We start from the raw sequence: 16,817 nt of genomic DNA, 5'->3' as shown, positions 1-16,817 counted from the left end.
TTTTTAGACTTCTGGTTGGTTCTACAACCTTAAGTCATATTGCACTTTTCATTGAACCTCCTATCCTGTCGATTGCATTGACTCAATTCTGTTGTAATCCCACCTTGAGTCCAAGTGAGAAAGGCGGACTACAAATAACAAAAATAAATAAATAGATAGATATTGAGAGAGGTGGTCCTGCAGATATGGGGGTCTTAGCCAATGGATGTCCTGACCAGGATGTCCCAGGCTAGGCTGATCTTGGCAGATCTCAGAAGCTAAGCAGGGGTCAGCCCTGGTTAGTACCTTGATGGGAGACCTAGGGTGGGGCCTAGAGATCTCCCAGAATTACAAACTGATCTCTAGTCTACATAGATCAGTTCCCCTGGAGAAAATAGCTGCTTTGGAGGGTGGACCGTAGAGCATTATACTTTACTGAGGCCCCCCCTTATCCAAACCCTGCCCTCCCCAGGCTCCCCCCCCCCAAGTCTCCAGGAATTTCTCAATCCAGAGGTGGCAACCCTAGACCACCAAGGAACTCCAGGGTTGTTGAGCAGAGGACGGCAATGGCAAACCACCTTGGAACTTCTCCTGCCTTGAAAACCCCACCAGGGGTTGCCATAAGTTAGCAGTGAGATGACGTCAACAACAAAAAGCCTATGAAGGGCTCTGTAGATAATACCCAGTCCCTTGAATTGAACTCAGTAACTTCCTATCAGTTTTGTCAGGTGACCTCAGGGTTACAAGAAAGAAATAGATTCCCCCCCCCCTCTGTCTACTTCTTCATACCATTCAGAATCTTATTAGCCTTCAGCAAGTCTGTCTTCCAACATCTGTTTTCTCAGCTCAGCAGACCTAAACATCTTAACATGTCCTCATGGAGGAATAGGTTGAAAGCCCTAGTTCATCAGATGGGGGTTTAAGGTTGCCATGTCCCCCCAGGCCACTGGCAAGGGATGAGGGGGTAGGGTGGCCAGATCCAGATTGGGAAACTCTTGGAGATTTGAGGATGTGACCTGGGAGGACTGGGCCCTCAGTGGGGTACAATGCAATACAGTCCACCCTCCAAAGCATCCATTTTTCTCCAGGGGAACTGATCACTGTAGTCTGGAGATAAACTATAGTTCTGGGGGATACCAAGGTCCCACCTGGAGGCTGGCATCCCTATGGGGTGGGGAGGCAGGGACAATAGAAATGGGCACTTTGGCTTTTGGCTTAGCCTCGCCGCCCCTTTTTACTCGGCCCTTCCAGGCGACCCAGCATTGATTCCTTCCAAGGGACTGGGAACGGCATGCATTATTCTTTTTCAGATTAAAATCCTTTCCTGGGAGTGCATTGCAAATGCGGCTCCCTATTAATTATTCACTCCCGAAGAATTAACGATTCAGCTCATTTGCGGAGCAACCCAAACCCAACCAGTAAATTCACAGCCTTCAAAGGCACCTCTACATTTGCCTAAAAGGCTCGCCCCCCCTCCCGCGTAGCGCATCACACTTTCAAAGATCACCGCATGGCAGGAACCCCTGAGTTGTTGTGTTGAGACAGCATTTCAAAAGCTTTGACGAGGGGGGGGGGGTTTGGATGTACAGGATGTCGTATCTGGAGGATCTTGCCTTTCATTTAAAATGGGTACTGTATTGTGCTCGTGGCAGTGCTGATTGGGGATGTCAGCGCCGACTGTTTGAGCTGATGGGATGACACGGCATGTCCATAAATATCACACTTCCACCAGAAACAGAGCTGCCATAAAACGAAAGGTTCCCCCATCAGCTTCGGAGCAACGACACGGTTTTTAGTTTGGTGGGGATTTTTTTAAAAAGGTAAAGGTCCCCTGTGCAAGCACCAGGTCATTCCTGACTCATGGGGTGACGTCACATCTCGACGTTTCCTAGGCAGACTTTGTTTACGGGGTGGTTTGCCAGTGCCTTCCCCGGTCATCTTCCCTTTACCCCCAGCAAGCTGGGTACTCATTTTACCGACCTCAGAAGGATGGAAGGCTGAGTCAGCATTGAGCCGGCTACCTGAAACCGACTTCTGTTGGGATCGAGCTCAGGTCGTGAGCAGAGCTTGGACTGCAGTAGTGCAGCTTACCAAACTCTCCCTGATATCCCTAGGAACAAAAGTTGCATGGGCCAGGTGAAAGGCAGGGAAATATCCCAGGAAATGATATTTCGGGGAGGGGCCGTGGCTCAGTGGTAGAGCATCTGCGTGGCAATCAGAAGGTCCCAGGTTCAATCCCTGGCATCTCCAGTTCAAGGGACTAGGCAAGTAAGTGACATGAAAGACCTCCGCCTGAGACCCTGGAGAGCCGCTGCTGGTCTGAGTAGACAATACTGACTTGATGGACCAAGGGTCTGATTCAGTAGAAGGCAGCTTCATGTGTCCATGTGAAGCAGAGAATGTAAGCTACAGAGAAAACTGAGGCAGGGTAGCTGAAGGAATGGAGCAGCGCTTTGTGTAATTACATACTTGAAGCTGAAAGAAAGAGGGTTATGATTTGATGAGATGGAGGGCCAACCAAAATGACACAAAACATGGCACAAGATGGCGAGTTTATAAGAACTCTTCTTCAGGCTAGAAGTTAAAAAAAAAAACATTTTTAAGGAGGAAAAAGATACATTTCCCAGGTCAAGATAGTAAGACTCTGTCTTGTCAGCCTTTGGTGTTAGATGCTGACAGGCTAGAACGGCCAGCTCCAGGTTGGGAAATACCTGGAGATTTTTGGGGCCGAGCCTGAAGAGGGTGGGGCTTGGGAAGAGTAGGGACTTCAATGCCACAGAGTCCAATTGCCAAAGTGGACAATTTTCTCCAGATGAACTGATCTCTATCAGCTGGAGATCAGTTGTAATAGTGGGAGATCTCCAGCTAGTACCTGGAGGTTGGTAAGTTGGCAACCTTATGACAGGCTCATAGTTTAAAGAACAAGATCCAGTTTAGAAAACGGCAGCCATAGAGTAGCTGACCAGGGAAAGCAATATGAGTGAATAGGTGAATATTTTCACCCTTGGGGAGTAGGGTTGTCAGGTCCAGGTTGGGAAATACCTGGAGATTTTGGGGGCGGAGCCTGAGGAGGATGGGGTTTGGAGATGGGAGAGACTCCAATACCATAGAGTCCAATTGCCAAAGCAGCCATTTTCTCCAGGTGAGCTGATCTCTATCAGCAGGAGATCTCTGGCCACCAGCTGGAGGTTGGCTACCCTATTGGGAAGGGAGACAAAAGTTTGGAAACCATCTGGCCTAGCCAAAGTTCTGCATTTGCCTCCCGAAACGAAGGAGGGAGAACATTCAGCATAACCTTAATGTTGATTGCGGCATAACTTCTGTGCTAGGCAATCATCTTTCAATGAATTCATGTTCCCAAACAAATATATGCATATTTAATAGGAATGGGAAGGAGGCGGTTCTTGTGTGAGCACAAGCTGTTAACATACAACCAGGTAGCAGGTCTTAAATTATCCTGTGGTCCGGAAAAACAAAGGAACAATTAGACAGAGCAAAATGTGAGAATGAATTTCTTGTACCATTAACAACAGCAAAAAAAAAAAAAAATGGTACAGATCTGTAGAGAACAAATTTAACCCTTTCACACTTATAAAACTCGTTTTCCTGCGCTTATATGCAGGTCAAATATCCTCCAAAATTAAGTGGTATTTTTTCAAATTAAAAAAAATGTTTTTTAACATATTGCTTTTGCTTGACGCAAAAAATTACTATTTATAACATCTGATTACAACTGAACAGGAATTGTAGCTGGGGTCTGAGATGACCCCAGTGTTGATTCCTAGTAGTGTTGTATTCCCTTACCCCCTACCCAGGATATATTGACTCAGGCATGTTTTCCTACAACTTAAAAACCCCTAAGGTATGAATAAAAAAATACAGAATGGTTATTCTGTTGTTATGTCGATGACATCATTTTGACACCAATACCTTGGAGCAGGGTTTCCAGATCCCTGCCAGGGGTGGGGATCCCATGCTTTGGGGGCCCTCCCCTGGTACCATTCACCTGGCCGGCAGGGGCTTACCAGCAGCAAACTGAGCCCTAGGTCTCTTACCTTCAGCAACATGTCGCTAGGGTTGCCAGGTCCCTCTTTGCCACCGGTGGGAGGTTTTGGGGGCAGAGCCCAAGGAGGGCTGGGTTTGGGGAGGGGAGGGACTTCAATGCCATAGAGCCCAATATCCAAAGTGGCCATTTTCTCCGAGGGAACTCTATCGGCTGGTGATCAGTTGTAATAGCAGATCTCCAGCCACCATCTGGAGCTTGGCAACCCTACCAGCATAGCTGTTATGGGTGACCCTCCCCTTTTCACAAGTAGAAAATGGGGTTGCATCCAACCCAAAGTTCTGAACCAATCCAGGAACAGATCAGGGGAGATGCATCCTTTTCTTCTGCAAATTGGAAAAAACCAAATGCGTGGAAATATTTTGTGGGCTGTGTGGAAATATTTTGTGGGCGGCAGAAAGGTAGACACTTGCTGAGGTCAAAAAGCGGCCCGGGGGCTCAAAATGCCCCAGGTTTAAAGGGAAAAACCCAGGCGCGCCAACCTCTGAATCTCACCCAGCCCTCTGATTCATTGACTTGCCGGCCTCCAGCTGCAGCTTCCCCGACCAGCGGCAGCCGACGGAGGGAGAAAGGCCATGAGCAAATGGAAGGCAACGTCCCGATAATTGTGGGCGATCAAGGCCTTTTACCAGGGCGATAAATCAATGGCAGCTGCAGAGACAATGGAAGGCAGCATTGATTTTCCATTTGCCGGCCTTGGGGAGGGAGAGCCCTTCTGGCGTCTGCTTCCTGCTTGCAGAGGGAGCCTGGGCAAAGGGTTGCCAACCTCCAGGTTCCAGCTGGAGACCTCCTGCTATTACAACTGATCTCCAGCCGATAGAGATCAGTTCCCCTGGAGTAAGTGGCCGCTTTGGCAAGTGGACTCTATGGCATTGAAATCCCTCCCTTCCCCAAACCCCGCCCTCCTCAGGCTCCGCCCCAAAAACCTCCCGCCGGTGGCGAAGAGGGACCCGGCAACCCTAGTTACACCTTTCTAGAAACTATTGCAATGAATGGGCTTAGAAGAGTGTCACTCTGCTAAGGATTGCACTGCTTGCAGGCAGTAGGGCATTGCTTTTAAATCAGAGGAGGATCGGGTAAATAAATAGAATATCCAGCAGGCAGCAAAAAGGAGAGAGGGATCATAGGCATTGTGTCCCTATTGTGTGTGTGTCCCTATTTCCATCCATGAAATGTCAGAGGGGATCCGCTTGAAATATGTATCATATACTGGTGTTCTTTGCGAGAAAGGGAGGGAGGGAGGGAGGGAGGGAGGGAGGGAGAAAGAAAGAAAGAAAGAAAGAAAGAAAGAGAGAAAGAGAGAAAGAGAGAAAGAGAGAAAGAGAGAGAGAAAGAAAGAAAGAAAGAAAGAAAGAAAGAAAGAAAGAAAGAAAGAAAGAAAGAAAGAAAGAAAGAAAGAAAGAAAGAAAGAAAGAAAGAGAGGGGAAGGAATAAAGCAAGCAAGCAAGCTGGGGAGTGGGAGAGCCCTGCTTTCCATTTGCACAGTAATAGTGACACTCAGTCATTCTTCCCTGCAGTGGGCACGAATACATTTGAGCAACCCGGCCCTCTGCCTGGAGCTGTCATGCGCAGAAACCGCAGCAGGTCCAGATTGCAGCCACCAGGTTGTCAACCAGGGAGGGGGGGAGCGAATCACTTTGAACATATGACTCTAATTTGGTATCATCTGCACCATCTCCCAGTTGCCCTGCAGGCCCAGTTCAAATTTGCAATCAGCAAAACAGGAGGTGGCCAACATTTTCACTGACCTCTCTTCCTGCCCCTTTAACCCGCCGCTCTATATACGGCACTGAACAGGTGATCCTGTTTCTCTTTGAGCCATAAAAGGAGCCTCGCTGGCTGATTTCTGCCAATCGGACTTATTCCGAAGGCCCACAAACAGGCTAACCTTGCAGTCCTAAAGAGTTACACCCTTTTGGGTTGACTGAAGTCAAGGGGCGTGTATCTAAGTGGCGTCAAGCTGCAGCCAAATTATGGCGACCCTGGTGAGTTTTCAAGGCAAGAGATGACCAGAGATTGCCTGCCTTTGTAGCAACCCTAGACTTTCTTGGTGGCCTCCCATCCAAGTTCTAACCAGGGCTAATTCTGCTTAGCTTCCAAGATCTGATGAGATCGGGCTAGCCTGGGCCATCCAGATCAGGGCACAATGGGAGGATGTCATTTTCCCCCCTAAAGAGTTGGCAGCTCTGGAGTGCTACACAACTTTTTTCAGAATGACCAGAATATCATTCTAGCATTCTTAGGGTTGCCAGCCTCCAGGTGGTGGCTGGAGATCTCCTGCAATGGCAACTGATCTCCAGGTGACAAAGAACAGTTCCCCTGGAGAAAATGGCCTCTTTGGCAATTGGACTCTATGGTACTGAAGCCCCTCATCAACCCCCACCCACCTCAGACTCCATCCCCAAAATCTCCAGGTATTTCCCAACCTGGAGCTGGCAACTCTAAGTATTCTAAACCCACCAATACATAGGCATTTAACTGTTAAATTATTAATATGTAGGGTTGCCGACCTCCAGGTAGTAGCTGGAGATCTCCTGCTATTACAACTGATCTCCAGCTGATAGAGATCAGTTCGCCTGGAGAAAATGGCCGCTTTGGCCATTGGACTCTATGGCATTGAAGTCCCTCCCCTCCCCAAACCCCCACCCTCCTCATGCTCTGCCCCAAAAGCCTCCTGCCGGTGGCAAAGAAGGACCTGGCAACCCTATTAATATGTATTTTATGAACTATAGTGTATTTTATGATGATGTAACCCGATCTGAGCCCTTTGCCCTTGTCCCTGGCAAAGAAAATGCCCTAGCTGATGCTTTGTCACGACTTCCCCAGTATCGCAACGATTTCGATCGCCCCGTCGACTCCCTGTTCACTCCCGAACAGCGAGGGGAAGTCCCTGGCTTGGCCGTCACCACCCGATCCCAAGCCCGCCAACCGGAGACCCCCCCTACGCTCAAAGGTATCCCGGAAGTGTTCCAACAGCGACTCCGGGACGCCTCCTTGCAGGAGGAGGAGCACAATCTCCTCCCCCCTGGCTTGGAACGAACCAACACTTGGTGGGTGCAAGGGGGGAAACTATATGTCCCATCTTCCCTTCGCAAAGAAGTATTGGGACTTGTACATGGGGCCAGGCTAGCGGGTCATTTTGGTTTCGTAAAAACGCTTCACCTGGTTCGAAGGCAATTCTGGTGGCCCGGTATGAGATCTGATGTGGAGTTGTATGTGCGCAGCTGCCCCACCTGCGCCACAGCCAAGAAACGGATGGGAAAACCCCCGGGGCTTCTCAAACCGCTTGAGAACCCCTCCCGTCCCTGGGAAGTCATCGCCATGGATTTTATCACCGACCTACCTCCAAGTCGGGGGAAAACGGTTCTCTGGGTTATCACAGACCTCTTTTCCAAACAGGTTCATTTCGTTCCATGTGCAGGTCTTCCTTCAGCCCAGGGCTTAGCTAAACTGTTCATCACGCACGTCCTCAGGCTACACTCGATCCCGAGGAAGGTCCTCTCCGACCGGGGGGTCCAGTTTGTTGCCAAATTCTGGCGGGCTTTCCTAAAGTTAATGGGAGTGGAGGAACAGGGCCTTTCTTCCGCCTATCACCCCCAAACGGATGGTCAAACAGAACGAGTAAATGCGGTAGTAGACTGTTATTTGCGCTGCTATGTTAATTTCCACCAGGATGACTGGGTTGACCTGCTGCCATTTGCCGAATATGCGTACAACAATGCGCCTCATTCCTCTACCGGCTTTAGTCCCTTCCAAGTTATATACGGGACGGATTTTGGCCCTTTCGGTTCTGCCCCCGTCTCGCCAGAGCTCCAGTCTACCCCTGATCTTCAGGAGTGGATTCAGGTGGTTAAATCCACCTGGCCATGGTTGCTCAAAAATCTGGAAAGGGCAAAAAGCAAGTACAAGGAACAAGCGGACAAACACCGGTCTCCGGGATGGGAACTCAAGGTGGGGGAGCAAGTCTATCTGTCCACCAAAAATCTCCGCTCTCTTCGCCCCTGCAAAAAACTGAGCGACCGTTATGTAGGACCTTTCCCCATTACCAGAGTAATCAACGAGGTTACCGTGGAACTGAGTCTCCCTAAGACACTCAAGGGGGTTCATCCAGTCTTCCATATAAGCCTCCTCAAACCTTATGTAGCAGCTCCCCAGTTCCACCCCCCTCCCGCTCATGAGATTCCTACCGTAGTAGGAGGGGATACCCATTTGGAAATATCCAAGGTTTTAGATTCCTAATGGAAGAAAGGGAAACTGTTTTACTTTGTTCGCTGGAAAAACCTTGGCTCCGCTCATGACGAATGGGTGGCCGCACCCCACATGGCAGCTCCTCGCTTGGTCCGAGAATTCCACCTCGCTTATCCCGATAAGCCTCGTCCTCCCGGAGGGGGGCCTTAAGGGGGGCAGAATGTGAGGGTCTCTGTCTTTGTGTCTCTGCTTTCCATCACCTGCGGCATTATCAGTGAACTCGTAAAAGCAGTTCACACCTTCTGGTCTCAGGCGCCAGGCCTGATGGCCCATGTATCTTCCCCCCCGCTGTTTTCCTGCCAGTACTCCCTCAGGCCGGTGCGGCCTTGGAAGTGTGATAGCCGCACCAGACTTCCTGGGATCCGTCTGATGTTTTGTATTATGCCAAGCTTGTAACTTCCCATAACAATAAGTGTGAACCCCAGTGCCCCAGTGCCCTGGAGTCAATATATCCTGTAAACCCGTATAGCCCCTCACTTGCAACTTTCTACCTGTGCCTGTCTCATCTCCTGAAGGCTTCAATAAATCTATTGTTTCTGTATCAACGTCTGAGCAACTGATTTGGAGAAGCAAACTCAGAGAGGGGGATCTCTCACACCCTGCTTTGGCAGGGATAGAGAGGGATATAAATCAAAAAATAAAATTAAAATAAAATAAAAGACTGGCAAACCCTGCAGGGACTGAACCATGATCTACAGAAGTCAGGTCTGAGCTGGTTGTTTGTGCAGCTGGTTACAGGGGGGAAACTGCTGGTCCTTTAAGCCAAGCAGAAACCTTTGAGCAGAATTCTATGATTCTCACCTGCCTAGCCAGAGAGTCAGGTGATCAGAAAGAACCAATGAGCTCCTGCTTCCTCCTCTATAAATCCCCCAGGGAGTATGCTGGTTAGTCTGTGCAGTAGACTATGGGATCTGCAGGAGCTGGTGGACTAGGGTTGCCAGGTCCCGCTTCGCCACTGGTGGGAGGTTTTTGGGGCGGAGCCTGAGGAGGGTGGGGTTTGGGTAGGGGAGGGACTTCAATGCCATAGAGTCCAATGGCATCCCTTTTCTCCAGGTGAACTGATCTCTAACGGTTGGAGATTAGTTGTAATCGCAGGAGATCTCCTGTTGCTACCTGGAGGTTGGCAACTCTAGTCTAAATAGCTTAGTAAAGCAAAGGGATTTGTGCTCTTGATCTGCATAGCAGCTTGATCGGCCCACTGCATCGATTCCAAAGTGCTCAAGGTGTGCCATCAGCTGGCTAGAAATGCAGGTTCATCTGTGGGGGGCCTCCTCACAGGGCCGTTGAAATGCACACAGGTTGGCGAGTGCCAGAGAAGCTGTAATGCCTGAAATCATTATATGCTATGGGAAATGTATTGGAAATGTATGCTTTTATGCTCAGTCCGCATACTCGCATTTATAAAGATGCTAAGCCCAGGATATAAGGGTTAGCATCTAGCACAATACCATGTGAGAGCACATGTATGTAATTGACATGCAGCCCCAGGTATAAGGGGTAAAGCATTGATCCTTGAAACAGATGCCCTAATGTGTAATCATTTAAGTTAGCATGAGTCCGGCAGACGCCATTATGAGCTGCCAGAATGAAAGACTACATTGCTTGCCTGGTATGGCCTTTCACCAGTAGAGAATAACAGTATCTTACCTTCATCCTTAGGAATGTGGTCACAAGTCCTAATGCTTGCATAGAGACAGCTTTGACCAATATCTAATACGCTATGCTAATTAAAGTGGACAACCAATGTGCAGTAAATCGACGTAATGGTAACATCCCTGACCAAAAGTTAAAAACGCTGTTGCAATCCTTTGTTCTGTGTGTGAATTGTCCTGCGCATTTGGGCAGTTCTCACCCGGTATGTATACTGGCCCTAATAAACAACTGCTTTAAACTCTCAACCTCCTACTGCGTTATTGTCATTGGAAATTAATACAATAATACAGACATTTCAAAGCGACTGTGCCGTCGCCCAGGTATGAAGAAGAGAACCAGCAGTGCCAGCAGACAGATTCCAAATAATCACCGAGGAAGCCCTTACCACCTAAAGCTTCGAGGAGCATATAAAATATAGATAGAAGGATCTATAATTAAAGGCATAGCCACCCCTTTCAGAAAACATAAGGTAGCAAGCCTAAGGCTGGAGCTGAGTGGGATTGTAAAGAAGCTGCTGTGTGTGGGGATGACTTAGAATTTCTCTTCCCTGCTGTTTTCACGCACCCTCCAGTCCATGTTTCCATTTTGCTGTCCCCTCTTGCAAGTGCGGTGGGGTTTTTTTGTACCTTTTTTGTTGTCATTTCTGTTTCCCCAGGCTGTCTTTTCCCCGATGAAATGCACACGTTTTTCAGCTTCATTTGTGCATCAGTGAATCAGCATTGGCCATCGCGTGCACAAACGATGCATTACATTTAAGAACAGCGTAACGTGCATACACACGAACACATGAAGCTGCCGTATAGCACATCAGTAGGGTTGCCAACCTCCAGGTAGTAGCTGGAGATCTGCTATTACAACTGATCTCCAGCCAATAGAGATCAGTTCACCTGGAGAAAATGGCCGCTTTGGCAATTGGACTCTATGGCACTGAAGTCCCTCCCCTCCCCAAACCCCGCCCTCCACAGGCTCCGCCCCAAAAACCTCCCACCCGTGGCAAAGAGGGACCTGGCAACCCTACGCATTAGGACATTACTCTGCTGTGGTTGCTATTGTCAGCCCTGGCTGCTGCCGGCTTTCTAAGTTTTCATGTAGACATTCTTCCAGTCACCTACCAGTGGAGATTTTGAACACATGAAGCTGCCTTTATACTGAATCAGACCCTGGGTCCATCAAAGTCAGTATTGTCTACTCAGATTGGCAGCGGCTCTCCAGGGTCTCAGGCAGAGGTCTTTCATATCACCTACTTGCCTGGTCCCTTTAACTAGAGATGCCTGGGATTGAACCTGGGACCTCAGATGCTCTACTGCTGAGCCACAGCTCCTCCCCCGTGAACTTGAACTGTATGTGCTGGGTTGAACCTGGGAACCTTGATACGTAAAGCAGATGCTATAACGTTGCCCATGAACTCACTCCTACATGTAATGGACACAAACTATTAAGCCTTCTCTTTAGTTGAGTACACGAAGCTGCCTTATTCTAAGTCAGAGCATTGTTCCGTCATGGCCAATATTGTTGACTCTGACTGAAAATGGCTCTCTCGAAGGTCTCAAGTGGACATTTTTTTTCATGTCACGTACTGCTCGATCCTTTTAACTGGAGAGGCCGGGGATTGAACCTGGGACCTTCTGCATGCAAAGCAGAGGCTCTAACACTGAGCCACAGCCCCGCCTAGAAACAAATCTACAAAACCAACAGTGATAAGAGGAGAATGGAAACAGCTGCAAAAAATATTAGCAAGTAGGAAAAAAGAAATGAAACAGGGAATGCTTACCCACCCTTTGCCTCACTGTAAGGGGTAAGAGAGTGACTTGTCCAAAGTGATCTGAAGTTAGGGCTGATAGGCAACCAGTGGGAAAGAGAGGGAAGCAGGTATTCACTGGTGGTGACATTACCCCTATGGTTGCCAACCTCCAGCTGGTGCCTGGAGCTCTCCTGCTATTACAACTGATCCTCAGCCGATAAGAGATCAGTTCACCTGCAGGAAATGGCTGCTTTGGCAATTGGACTCTATGGCATTGAAGTCCTGCCCCTCTCCAAATCCCGCCTTCCTCAGGCTCCACCCCCAAAATCTCCAGGTATTTCCCAACCCAAAGCTGGCAACCCTCGTCACACCATTGCTGCTGTTCCTTCGGTTTCCCACCCCCCCATTCCCCACTGAGTGGCAGTGGGGAGAGAAGACGGAAGCTGAAGACCCGGTGTCCCTAACAGAAATTCAGACCTGAGTCTCCTAAGACAGTCTACCAATCCGTAACCAGAAATACATTGCATAATGCAGATCCTGAGCATTCAGCACAGAGCCTTTGTTAGTAGCAATATGGCCACCACCACCACCACCAAGCTTTTAAGAGTCTATATGGGAGAAAAATGTAAAGAAGCTTTACAAATACGGTGCATTCTCCCCCCTCCCCGCTGCATTCAGGGTCAATTTGCTGCTGCAGGAGGGTGTGATCCCCTGGAAATAGGGTTGCCAGGTCCCTCTTCACCACCAGCAGGAGGTTTTGGGGGCGGAGCCTGAGGAGGGCGGGGTTTGGGGAGGGGAGGGACTTGTCAGGCCTTTGCCTTTTAGCTGGAGCAAAGGCTCTTGACATGAGTCAGGCCAGGTTCTGGCCACACATCAAGTCCTTGGTTCTCAGGCCTATGAATGTCTGTGTACAGTTCCGCTCACCCTGTTTTCTGCAGCTGTGATAATGTTTAGTCTGTCTTCCTGGGAACCGCTTATCTCGGGGTTGCCTAGTGTCTTAAGCATGTAACCTGCCTGTGTTCACCATTACCAGCCTCACCTGCCTGTAGGCAGTCAGTCCTTTAATGTGTCTTTTTGCTCCTAATAAAGTATTACTGCTGCAGAGCTACCTGCCTGGATGAGTTTGCTTATGGGATGCTAGGGACAGACGCCTGATCTTGAATGGACTTCAATGCCATGGAGTCCAATTGCCAGAACTGCTATTTTCTCCAGGTGATCTGATCTCTATCAGCTGGAAATCAGTTGTAATAGAAGGAGGTCTCCAGCTATTACCTGGAGGTTTGTAAAAAAACAAAATACAAAACAGACACCACTGTACTGATACTGCGAAGTAAGGAAATTAGCACAGGAGCGAAACAGCATGTTATCAAAGTGCAAAAATATCTATTTGTGAGCTACCAACATAACATACATCACAACAATCTACACTCTATACATCAATATCCATAGTCTACATAGTCATAGCAAATGTCCCTGCATATTTCTTCCAAAAATTATGCGCAAGGTGATATCAAGCTGGTGTCATCACGAAGTTAGGTCAGAGTAGAAAGGGGATACAGCCGTTTCAATATTCTTCTGTCCAATTCTTCCTCAGTCCCCTAAAATATCAATCATCTTATATTATTCCAGCTTCAATAATTCATGACTGCATTCGGAAATTCAGGATAGTCGCCATGTTCCACGCAGGGATAAACAAAATGTATAAGGTTTTGGGGCCGAGCCTGAGGAGGGCAAGGTTTTGGGAGGGGAGGGATTTCAATGCCATGGAGTCCAATGGCCAGAGCGGCCCTTTTCTCCAGGTGATCTGATCTCTATCGGCTGGAGATCAGTTGTAATAGCAGGAGATCGCCTGCTATTACCTGGAAGTGGGCAACCCTACCTTGAAAACCAATTCCGTCCCCCGTATTTATTGCTGCCTCCACTCTGACAGGCTCCAAAGAGGGTCAGCGGCTGTGTTTTCCAGCCGGCGCAAGGAGCCAGGGATTTAGCACCTGAGTAGCATAAGGAAATTACTAAATGGAGGGATTAAATGCATGCAAATTGGAGCCACTTTCCAGCATGAGGTATGTTTTTTTTCCCTCCCAAAGTACTTTTAACCGCCTCTGATTTCCTCCGCAATATAACTGCCAACGAGAGCTTAATTCATTACCATCTGAACAGAATGAAGGCCCTGTAAATTTAATTTTCTGCTTGGAAACAACCTTTGCTCGCTCACGTGGCCGGGTTTCTAAGGGAAGAAGTGATAGGGCTCAAACGGGCTATGGCCGGGTGGGGGAGCGTGGCTTGAGAGGACCGGCAGGATCACTAGGGAGCAAACCTGTCTACTCGAGGAGGAAAGTCTTCTTAGGATTGCAGCCTGGCTGAGCGGTGCTAAAGAGAGTGACACCTAGGGTTGCCAACCTCCAGGCACTAGCTGGAGATCTCTTGCTATTACAACTGATTTCCAGCCGATAGAGATCAGTTCCCCTGGAGAAAATGGCTGCTTTGGCAATTGGACTCTATGGCATTGAAGTCCCTCCCCTCCATAAACCCCACCCTCCTCAGGCTCTGACCCAAAAACTTCCCACTGGTGGTGAAGAAGGACCTGGCAACCCTAGTCACACCTTTCTAAAAACTATTGAAATGAATGGGCTTAGAAGAGTGTCACTCTGCTAAGGATTGCACTGTGAGCTAACTCTGAGGTCTTGGATTCAAATCTCACCTCTGCCATGACCTTAATTTTTGTTGTATAAAGTTTATGCCCTCCTTTTCAAGACAGGGGTACAAATGGTCTATCCCCAGGGTTGCCAGCCTGTGAGTAGCCACGGACGGGAGTTTGGAATATGGTTGCCAGGTCCCTCTTTGCTACTGGCGGGAGGTTTTTGGGGCGGAGCCTGAGGAGGGGATTGGGTAAGGGAGGGACTTCATTGCCATAGAGTCCAATAGCCAAAGCAGCCATTTTCTCCAGGTGAACTGATCTCTATCGGCTGGAGATCAGTTGTAATAGCAGGAGATCTCCAGCTAGTACCTGAAGGTCGGCAACCCTACATATTAATAATTTAACAGTTAAATGCCTATGTATCGGTGGGTTTAGAATACTTGTTGCCAGCTCCAGGTTGAGAAATACCTGGAGATTTTGGAGACCTATATAGAAATCCTCTCGGTCCCTCTTTGAAATTGATATGATTGTTATAAACTTTTCTGATATGTATAGCTGATGAAGCCATGTGCGAAACGTGTGCATGATCTAGACGACACGTCCGGGCACCTCTTCTGGCACCTCCTCGCTGTGGTCCTCATTTTTGACATTTTGTGTCCAGCTACCGAGAAGTACAGGAAAGTCTTTCATGGACAGCTATATTGTTTTTATGTTATCCATTGGACAATTTCTTTTGTCATATTGCATATCTTGCTGGACTATTTATGCTAATTGTTTTAAAAAAAAACCTGATTGTGTTTCCCTTAATTTTTGTACATATGTTCACTCCTTGCACTTACCTGCACCTTTATAAATTTATCTTGTGTTTATATTACCTTGTAGTGCTGTTTGGATCTTTTCCAGTACCTGGAGGTTGGCAACGGCAACCCTAGTTTGGGAATTGGGGGCATAGGGAAGCACTGTTAGCATAACAGCATCAGGACACTTCTGGGGGAAACCCAGAATTGCTATCACAACTCTCTAGGAATCACTGAAAACTCTATGGCTTTTAAAGGCTTTCTACCCTTCTCCCTTTTAATAATTGAGAAAAAGGGGCTTTTTTTTTCATTGGCATTCAGAAATGTTATCGATGTTTGCAGAATATGGACTGGAGTTATATATTTCTTGAGAAAAGAAATCACATAAACATGGAAACCATGGAGACTGTAGGCTAATGAAACCTTTTTTTTCTGTAGTTCTCTCTGGGAATATGCTGAGGTGCCCCCCAAGGCACAAACGCTATTATTGAATTCTTCATGCAGGCTTAGAACACTGTGATGACTGTCAGTGGGCTAAATCTAGCATTTCAAAGTGGCAGAAGAAATGGGGGGCAAGATGACTTCAGATGGAGAGACACCCCTCCCTTGCCTTCTGCACTTGACTGTAAATGCTTGTTGAAAGCCATGCCAGAAGGGATTTCTTGAGGCCCTGATCAAGAGGTTACTGGGTTGAAATTCTGCTACAAGTTCAGCATTGGGAAGGGGCTTCCAAATGGTAATCAGAAGCACGATTCTTAGAGAAACCAGAGTGGTTTAAGATATATGGCCCATGAGCTTTGGGTAAAGGATACTGAGGGTAAATGAAGGCAATTAATGAAGAAGAAGAAGAAGAAGAAGAAGCAGGAGGAGGAGGAGGAGGAGGAGGAGGAGGAATTGGTTTTTATATGCCGACTTTCTCTACCACTTAAGGAAGAATCAAACCGGCTTACAATCACCCTTCCCTCCCCACAACAGACACCCTTTGAGGTAGATGGGGCTGAGAGAGCTGTGACTAGCCCAAGGTCACCCATCTGACTTCATGTGCAGGAGTGGGGAAACAAATCCAGTTCACCAGATTAGCCTCCGCCACTCGGGTGGAGGAGTGGGGAAGCAAACCCATTTCTCCGAATCATAGTCCACCACTCCAAACCACCGCTCTTAACCACTACTCCACGCTACTCCAGTACAAAAGTACTGCTTCCTCAGTTGATTCAAGACAATCAGGAATGCTATAATTCTCCAGAGCCAAATTTGGTTTGATGTCACTGAAAGCACACTAAGGCATTTGAAAGTGAGGGCAAGTGAAGGCAACTGAAAGGGAGAGTGAGGGCAATGAAAACAAACAAGAAAAAATGTTTTTGCAAGCAGTACCAAAAAAAAAAAGCAACACCCATCAATAGAGTGAAGGGTTTTTATTTAGTTTTTTACAATGCTGGAAATGTTTAGAAAAAAAATAGCAAAGGCAATCCACTCTAAACATTTTTATGCACGAAGTTAAATGTGACTGTAATTGAGAAATCTGGAGAAGGGCGAGATGCAACCTTTGTAGAAACATTTTTGTCAAACCATCGTGTTCCCTCTGTTTCCTCCTCATTCCTCTCAGATCATCTGTGGCGCATTCAATTATATGTATTAGCCTGTGTTTCCTTACAAAGGATTGCCCACAGCATCCGTTAGAGAGTTGATTTGGGGAAAAAA

Source organism: Euleptes europaea, chromosome 19, assembly GCF_029931775.1.
Source record: "Euleptes europaea isolate rEulEur1 chromosome 19, rEulEur1.hap1, whole genome shotgun sequence".
In the NCBI taxonomy this organism is placed as follows: domain Eukaryota; kingdom Metazoa; phylum Chordata; class Lepidosauria; order Squamata; family Sphaerodactylidae; genus Euleptes; species Euleptes europaea.
This window is presented reverse-complemented; position numbering follows the sequence as displayed.